Source organism: Herpailurus yagouaroundi, unplaced genomic scaffold (genome assembly GCF_014898765.1).
Source record: "Herpailurus yagouaroundi ecotype Mexico unplaced genomic scaffold, PumYag 196, whole genome shotgun sequence".
Lineage (NCBI taxonomy): Eukaryota > Metazoa > Chordata > Mammalia > Carnivora > Felidae > Herpailurus > Herpailurus yagouaroundi.
In genome coordinates, this window is record NW_024412427.1 from 13,129,287 (window position 1) to 13,138,079 (window position 8,793).

Genomic DNA, 8,793 nt, shown 5'->3' on the forward strand with positions numbered 1-8,793 from the left:
TACATAGGCCCGTGTTCTGGGTCTTATACAGTGGGAATTCTGTATCAAAAAGAAAATGCAGGAGAAGGAGCAAAGAAGGCTGAGAAAAACTATGAAAAGATACTTTATGGGGCGCCTGGGTGGCTCAGTCGGTTAAGCGGCCGACTTCAGCTCAGGTCATGATCTCGCGGTCTGTGAGTTCGAGCCCTGCGTCGGGCTCTGTGCTGACAGCTCGGAGCCTGGAGCCTGTTTCGGATTCTGTGTCTCCCTCTCTCTGACCCTCCCCTGTTCATGCTCTCTCTCTGTCTCAAAAATAAATAAATGTTAAAAAAAAAATTAAAAAAAAGATACTTTATGGTATGGGAATTATATCTCAATAAAGTTATTTTTTTTAACACTTTTGGAGGATCCCAATAAAATTTTAAGAAGGAAAACATACGGTTCTCCTTTAGAACTTTGAAAATTCTAACCTTCCCCAAACCATCTATTTATTTATTAGAATTGTTCTCTTATGAGGCTGAGAGAGAGAAGCAAAGATGTTCATTAGAGCCCGCTATGTCATTGTAAAAGTCTGGAAACAAATGCCCAATGCCAGGGAAAGTTTACTAGTTCATAACTACTAAACATGGAAACATGGTTCTGAAATATGAAATGAACATTTCCAGATGCAACATGAAAGGTAACGCTTTGAGTGTACATTTATCTAAGAACATATCTGCAAGTAGACAAGAATGCTGAAATTGAGTTAGAATACCATTTTCTTTTTTTTTTAAGTTTTTTTTTTAACGTTTATTTGTTTTTGAGACAGAGGGAGACAGAGCATGGATGGGGGAGGGTCAGAGAGAGGGAGACACAGAATCTGAAACAGGCTCCAGGCTCTGGGCTGTCAGCACAGAGCCCGACGCGGGGCCCGAACTCATGGACTGCGAAATCATGACCTGAGCCGAAGTCGGCCGCTTAACCGACTGAGCCACCCAGGCGCCCCTAGAATACCATTTTCATAGGCAACTCCTCTCCACCAAATTGTAGTAAAATGTCTGCCTTTCCAACTTTATTTAGACATTGCCTTGTTAAAAATGTGATTTAAGGAGGCTGCCTTTGTAATTAAAATTTTTTAATTAAATAATCTAAAGAAATCATCAGAAATGCAGACAAAGGTTTACACAAAGATAATCATCAAGATGTTCTCTGTGGCATTATTTATAATATTTAACACTGAAACTAGCCTAAATGACAATAGGGGAAATAGGTAAGAATTGTACATCCACTAGATAAAATATATTTAGGGATATCTTTGCCTTTGGATAGTAAGATGTTACAGTGATTAGTTTTGGGCAGTAGGACTTAAAGTGACTCTTTAAAAAAAATTTTTTTTTTAATGTTTATTTATTCTTTGAGAGAGAGAGAGAGAGAGAGAGAACACGAGCAGGGGAGGTGCAGAGGGAGACACAGAATCTGAAGCAGGCTCTAGGCTCTGAGCTGTCAGCACAGAACCTGATGCAGGGCTCGAATTCACGAACCACGAGATCATGACCTGAGCCAAACTCAGACGTTTAACCAACTGAGGCACCCAGACACACCTAAAGTGAATCTTTCAAAGCATTTTTTTTTTTTTTTTTAGATTTTATTTTTAAGCAATCTCCATGCCCAGCATGGGCCTTGAACTCATAACCCCGAGATCAAGAGTCCCATGTTCCACACTGACTGAGCCGGCCAGGTGCCCCAAAGTGAATCTTAAGTTGGATCTTTTCAGGACTTTCCTCATTTTTCCTCAACAGAAATTCATTATTTTTATAAACAGGAAAAAAATGCTATTAAAAAATGTTGCCAACTGAAGAAATAAGGAAGGAAAAACACGATATATTTCTTAGGCTAGAATTTGACTGGTTACTGCAGATCTTGCAAAACCAGTAACTATTTCCACGAAGAACAATCTTCTTGTGGTTATCTTAAGTAACCTGAGCTGATATTTTATCTTACCTGAATGGAATCTTTTGTGATTTACTAGCTAGATTTTTCTTTTCTTTTTTTTTTTTTTTTTTTTTTTTTTTTTTTTTATTTGCTTAGGTTACTGAAATGTGTTATAAAGTAATGATTACTGCAATCCACTACACTGCTGGAGACCATTCCATGAGCTTCTAGTTTCCACTGACTTTATTCCCACACAACAGCCCCGAAGCAGGCAGTTCCTGGAACCTCTGCTGAAGGTGATGTGAAGGACCCCAGAGTAGGTAAGAGCATGATAATCTGCTCTAATTCCTTGTTCCCTTGGACCCGCTTCCACTTATACACCATGTTCAAATATGACAAAATGCAAGTGCTGCAAATATTCTGCCAAAAACTGTAAAAATAAAACCACACCCACCATAACGATCACTGGTGCTCTCTAATGCAAACTCTGATTTAAATAAATCAGCATACTAAAGATAGATCTGCTTGTGTGTGAAGAGCTCAATGCCTGCAGTGTGACAAAGTGAGGAGACACAATGTGTCACCAGGACTAGTTGAGCCTTAAACAGAAACATCCCCAGCTGCAATGCAGATGTGTGAGGCTGATAAGATGAGCTGATGGCAATCAAGGATCTCTGGCGGCCTAGAAATGTGCTTTAAAAGCCCCACCCTGGAAGGTCTGGGTGAAAGCCCAGCATGAAGTCGCCAAGAAAGAAAATACCACTCAACTCCACACTCATTCTTCCAGGCAGGGCTGGAAGAGCCTTGGAAAGTTGTTCCAGGTCCTTATTTTGTATATATTGAGACTGAGACTCTGAGACTGAGAGAGAGAGAGAGAGAGAGAGAGAGAGAGAGAGAGAGAGACTGCGACTGAGAGCCAGAGAGGTTGAATTACTTGCCTCAGGTCACACAGCAAGTGGCAGAATTGCTACCAGAATCCTTGCCCCACCCCACCTGATCCCACTGCCTTTTCACACCAGAATTTCCTGTGACCAAGAAACCTAAGATTCTACGGGCATACCTTGACCAAGAAATCTTTCTAAGACTTTAAGCTCTGAGATAAGGAGATGTTGAAAGGAAAACAATGAGGCCACAGGGCAGAGAGGGAAAACTGAGGCATCCTTTGCAGCCAGTCAGCGGGTGGTATGGGACTTTGGCTGCCCTCTTCTCGGCACAGATATTATCACCACCATCAAGAAACAGTGTAGGGTCAAATGACTCAGTACAGGCTCGCAGTTCCTACCCACATCAGCTGTTACGGCCTTGAGTGTTGGACTGTTAAGAAGTGTGAGAGGTGCTTATCTTATAAATTGCATATCTGTTTCTTGACTATGGGTCAAGTGACTGACATCCATCTCATTCAGTTAAAATAGCTCAAGGGTTCTTCCCCTGATTTCCTCAAACATTCTTTCAAGTCACTTTCTCAGCAGCATGTAACATTAGTATCACGTACAGAAGAGAACGGCTCTGGACAAGGCAGCAGGGACAGACTGCCCACCTGGAAAACCCAGCGGCAGAAAGAGCAAAGGATCCGGGAACATTATGGGAGTTTTCTGTGCCTCTGCTTTCCTCTTCTGGAAAGTGGGATTCGTAACAGTACCCATGGTCAGGGTTGCTATGAGGACTGCATGAGACAACGTGGGTCAAGTACTTACAACAGTGCTCGGCTCAATGAATGTTAGCTATTCCTGTCACTTTTATTATCGTTATCACAGGCAAGCCCTAGTTTTGCCACTTAGTACCAAATAAGCGCACCTCTCAAGTTTTAACTTGCACAGGAGACACCCAGGGGTCTTGGTAAAATGCAGCCTGGTTTATTAGATCTAGGCCCAGATTCTGCGCTTCTAGCAAGCTCCAGGGGACAAGGGTACTTCTGACATGAAAAACACACTCCCTGAGCTGCAAGAATCTCCCTCACCCAGCACCTAGCAGGTGCCTAACGTTACTGACAAAAACAACGACCTCTTGGCATCTCAATGCCTCGTTTGTAAACTGGGGATTGGTACATATTCCACATGACCTCCATGGACTGGCATTACTGGATAAGAACACAGAGGAAAGAACATTTTAAACAGCAAACAAGGCTATACGAGTGGAGGCGGTGGGATTATTAGTCTTCTATTCACCATGTGGAACTTGCAACATCGTAAGCCTACATTTACCAGTGCAAGTATTAGCCTATAGGAAAAAAAGGCTCGAATTCTCTTGCTCAGAAGAGATACTCCATTCAACACAACAGCTTTTCACAAGGGATTCCCAAATCAAAAGCTCTGAAACTTTAGAAATGTCATTTGAGGGCCCAGGAAAAGAACCACTTTGGCAGGGAAACTGTGGCCGTGTGAGGCCCTGACAGTGAGCTTCACTCTCTCCCAGAGCTGGCTAGCCTCCTTCCAGCCTTCATCAGCCAAGATCTCGAGTCAGGACAGCAACACCAACAGCATGAGACAGATGGGCACTGCCCTGGCAAAGCCCACGCCTGCCACTCCACCAGCCGGCAAAGAGCCAGAGTGCAAGAAAAGTAGGGCTTGCGGAAGTCCAAGGTGAGGGCTTCAGGGAGATGCATCTGTCTGCGCTCCTGCACATAATCTGGGATCTCGTCCCCATGAACTGTAAGGTATGATGTTTATACCTCTGCCCCTCCAACAGGTTCGGAGTGAACCACTGCGAATGCTTCCCCACAGGGCACCTTACCAAAAAGTCCTTTCATCATTTTAAAGGCAGATGGCACCACCCAACATCTACCTAATTGCTCAGGCCAAAAACCCAGGAATCACCCTTGATTCCTTCAGCTCTTCTCCCAACCACCATCCTGCTGGTTCTGCCTCCAAAATATATCCCCAGTCCACCCTCTTGGACCCACCTCCACTGCCACCCCTGCAGCAGGCCTTCATCACTTCTCAACCAGTCTCCTAACTACCCTCCTGGCCGCCATGCTTATTCCCCTTAAAATCCATTGGCCACACAGAGGCCAGAACGATTTTTTAAAAAACCCAAAATCGACTACGGTCATTCCCCTTCCTAAAGACTTCACTGGCCTCCCAAGCTTTTAGAATCAAACCACAAGTGCTTACTCTAGCCTACAAGGCCCTGTATGATCTGAGGCCTCACCCCTCCCCATCAGCCCCCCTCTCCTCTCTCTGTCTCCTTCCACCCCAACTCACCTGCTCCAGCCACTGTTGGAGCAGTTTACCCTTGCTGTTCCTTCTGCCACTTTTCCAAATGGTGGCCTTGGTTTATTTTTCCACTGCTGCCACTGGAATGTCTGCTGCATAAAGCAAGGATCTCATCCATCTCAGAACCATCGTATCTCCAGGCTAGAACAGGGCCCGACACATACCAGGTGCTCAGCAAATGTGGAGCGAATCAAACTGAGGCTGCATAGGGCAGCAGCACTGAACCTGGAGCAGGAAGACCCAATTCCCATGTGAAATGGGCCACTCACTGGTAGCAGGGGCTTCTCTTCCCTCAGGTGCCTGGACTGCAAAATGGGGAAATTAAATCTGTAACCTACCTTCCTCACAGGGTTATTATAAGACCAAATGAGTGAAGGCACACTTAAGCACTTCTGTAAACCACACGGAGAGCATTGTATTATTAAGTGGCACAAGAGAAGGATCTTTCTCAGGGCCCCACACACCAGTGGATAAAACGAAGCTGCTAACCCAGACACCCAACAGAAGCCTAGGGACAAAAAAGAAGAGATCTGAACAAGCAGCTTTACTCTGCGGTAGGGCTAAACACAAGTCATGAATTCATTTAAAGAAGTCAAATCATTTCAAAAGCTAGTAACCTACAAACTACGTTCTGAGGTCCTTGAAGTATATGGCATTGGGACTGATTTTGGGTTTGTTTTTTTTTTTTTAATTTTTAAAATGTTTATTTTGAGAGAGACTGTATGGGAGTGCAAGCAGGGGAGGGAGGGAGGGAGAGAGAGAGAGAGAGAGAGAGAGAGAGAGAGAGAGAGAGAGAGAGAGAATCCCAAGCAGGCTCCATGTTGCCAGCACAGAGCCCAGAGCAGGGCTTGAACTCACAGACTGTGAGATCGTGACCTGAGCCAAAATCAAGAGTTGGATGCTTAACTGACTGAGCCACCCGGACACCCCAGGACTGATTTCCACATCTTCTATTGTGCTTGGCACAGAGGGATTTAGTACACATTTACTCAATTGGGAGTTGACATCCTACCACCGGCTTTCATCTCTCTTTGCAACCCATTCTGGCAGGGGATTGCACGTTCCTGGAGCGACCCTATAATAATACTGACATTAATATTCTACCGTGACAACTACTGTTTCAAGCTTGCAGTGACCTTCTGAAGTTGACAAGCCTGGTAGTATGCACATACTTCAATTTATTCACTCACCAATCATAAACAGCATATAAAGTATATAAATATAATATGTAGTATAGGTGAAGCCCAAATAATAAGAGCTAACATTTATCAAACAGGCCACGCACTTTAACGTATTAGGCTCCAAGGAATCCTCACAACAGCCATACATAGTAGATACTTTCATTATCCCCATTTTACAGGTGGGGAAACTGCAGCACAGAGATGGAAGTAAATTGCTCAGTGGCACGCAGCTTGGAGGTGGCAGAGCTGAGACTTGAACCCAGACAGCCTGATTCCATGCTTTTAAAACCAGTAGCTTGCAAGGAGAGTTGCACAAGAACACTGAAAGGGCCTTCAGATACTATCTAGCCTGCTTCTTTCATTTTAAAGAGGAGGGAACTGAAGGACAGAGAAGTCGCCTTTTAAACATTGCAGCTCTAGGGGCGCCTGGGTTCAGTCAGTTGAGCGTCTGACTTCAGCTCAGGTCATGATCTCATGGTTCATGGGTTTGAGCTCCGCGTTGGGCTCTGTGCTGACAGCTCGGAGCCTGGAGCCTGCTTCGGATTCTGTGTCTCCCTCTCCCTCTCTCTTTCTCTGCACCTCCCCCACTTGCACTCTGTCTCTCTCTCTCTCAAAAATAAATAAACATTAAAAATTTTAAAACAATTCCAGCTTGGGGCGCCTGGGTGGCTCAGTCGGTTAAGCAGCTGACTTCGGCTCAGGTCATGATCTTGTGGTCCATGAGTTCAATCCCTGCGTCGGGCTCTGTGCTGACAGCTCAGAGCCTGCAGCCTGTTTCAGATTCTGTGTCTCTCTCTCTCTGAGCCTCCCCTGTTCATGCCCTGTCTTTCTCTGTCTCAAAAATAAATAAAGGAAGGTTAAAAAAAATTTTTTTTTAAATTCCAGCTCTTTTTTGAGGTCCACACTTTGGATGGTATCTATTTATTTATTTGCCGGGGGGGGGGGGGGCCAGACTGAGAGGGAGAGAGAATCCTAAGGAGGCTCCATGCTGTTAGCACAGAGCCTGACATGGGGCATGATCTCACAAACGGTGAGATCATGATCTGAGCCACAATCAAGAGTCAGATGCTTCACGGACCAAGTACCCAAGCGTCCCTGGAAGGCATCTATTTAAATGAAGTTTTATATAAGATCTTATCTCCTCGCCACTGGAAGAAAAGCCTCTAACCATAGAAATCAGAAGAAACAAAAGAATACTCTGTGGCTTTGTAACAGTTATGGTTGAGAAAGCAGAGACATCAGTGTACAGGGGAGAAAATACAGGATTCACCTGGAAATGTGTCCAGCTCCACTACTTAATAGGTGTAAGATTCCCAGGCAAGTCATTCCCTTTTCTGAGCCTCAGTCCCATCTGTGAAACAGGGATAACGTCACCACCTACCTGGCAAAGCCTCCGTGAAAATTAAATGAGATAATGTACCTGAAAAGTGCTTCTTAATCATACACTTGCAAATAGCTACTAAGCTTTAAGCACGTCCCAAAAGACATAAGATACCTTTTTGCTCTGGACGGGCCAACAGGGTCCAAGTATTTGAAAACGACAGCTAACCTCAGCCATCTACAAGGACTTGACCTCTGGGTTTCCACCCCCAGGGCTACCTGTGCAGGTCCACACCACCTTCCCTGCTCTGCACAGCATGGAGAAGTAAAACTGGGAATGGGGGGTGGGGTGGTGTCAACAGGGAAGGAGTACACATACAGGCTGGCACTCTACACACCTAAATCCCACCAGTCTCAAAGTCACCTCCTGGAAGCCTTGCCCACACCACCCCACATGCCTCCTAATGGCTTGTGGGACACTTACTATGTGCCAAGCTACCTGACAAATACTCTGTTTCATTGGCTTCCCACAGAGGTTCATTAACCCATTTTACAGAAAATGAAGGCTCAGAGATCAACTTGCCCAAGACGAGGCCAAACAATCACTAAATGGAGATGCAGGGTCTCCAACGCAGACACTCCCGATTTAAAACTGGACTCTTGGTCCCCATGTCAGGGGGCCCTAAGAATTCTCCCTCGCCCCATTTAGGGCTCTTTCAACGTACCCACCTCATCCTCTTAAGCACTCTGAGCAGCAAGTGTTAGGAGACCCCTGAACAAACACTCGGCTGCAGCCTGAGAGGGAAAGGGACTGGCCCAAGGTCATACAGTGAACCGGGGCAGCGGTCGAGGTTCGGTCCCCAGGCTCTCGCTCCCCTGCCTCTCTCCAGTGCTGGGTCCCTGACCGCGGCCCCAGACGCCCCCGGGTGGCCCCCGGCCCCTGGCGGCCAGGTCTGAGGGTCAGGCCGCGCCTCCGCCCGAAGGAGGAGGGGCGAGGCCGCCCGGACGGCCGGAGGATGCCCGGGAGTCAGGGCAGAGGATGCTCCCGCTCGCCAAGCAGCAGAGCCAGGCGGCGGCGCCGGCGCGGGCCTCCGGGCGGATCGCGGGCGGCGGGCGCGACGGACCTGCCCCGGTGGCGCCCGGGCCCCTCCCGACTCACCTGAGGCGCGAGCCGACAGCGGGCGGCGGCG

The 8,793-nt window shown here is 46.5% G+C and overlaps 1 protein-coding gene across 1 annotated transcript in view; it reads right to left on the reverse strand.

Moving 5' to 3' along the window:
• Positions 1–8,793, reverse strand: part of KIF3B (kinesin family member 3B) — a 41,175-nt gene extending 32,382 nt beyond the window's left edge. Inside the window, exon 1 of the mRNA XM_040447366.1 lies at positions 8,763–8,793. The gene's annotated coding sequence lies outside the window, so the exon portion shown is untranslated. The remainder of the gene's footprint in view (positions 1–8,762) is intronic.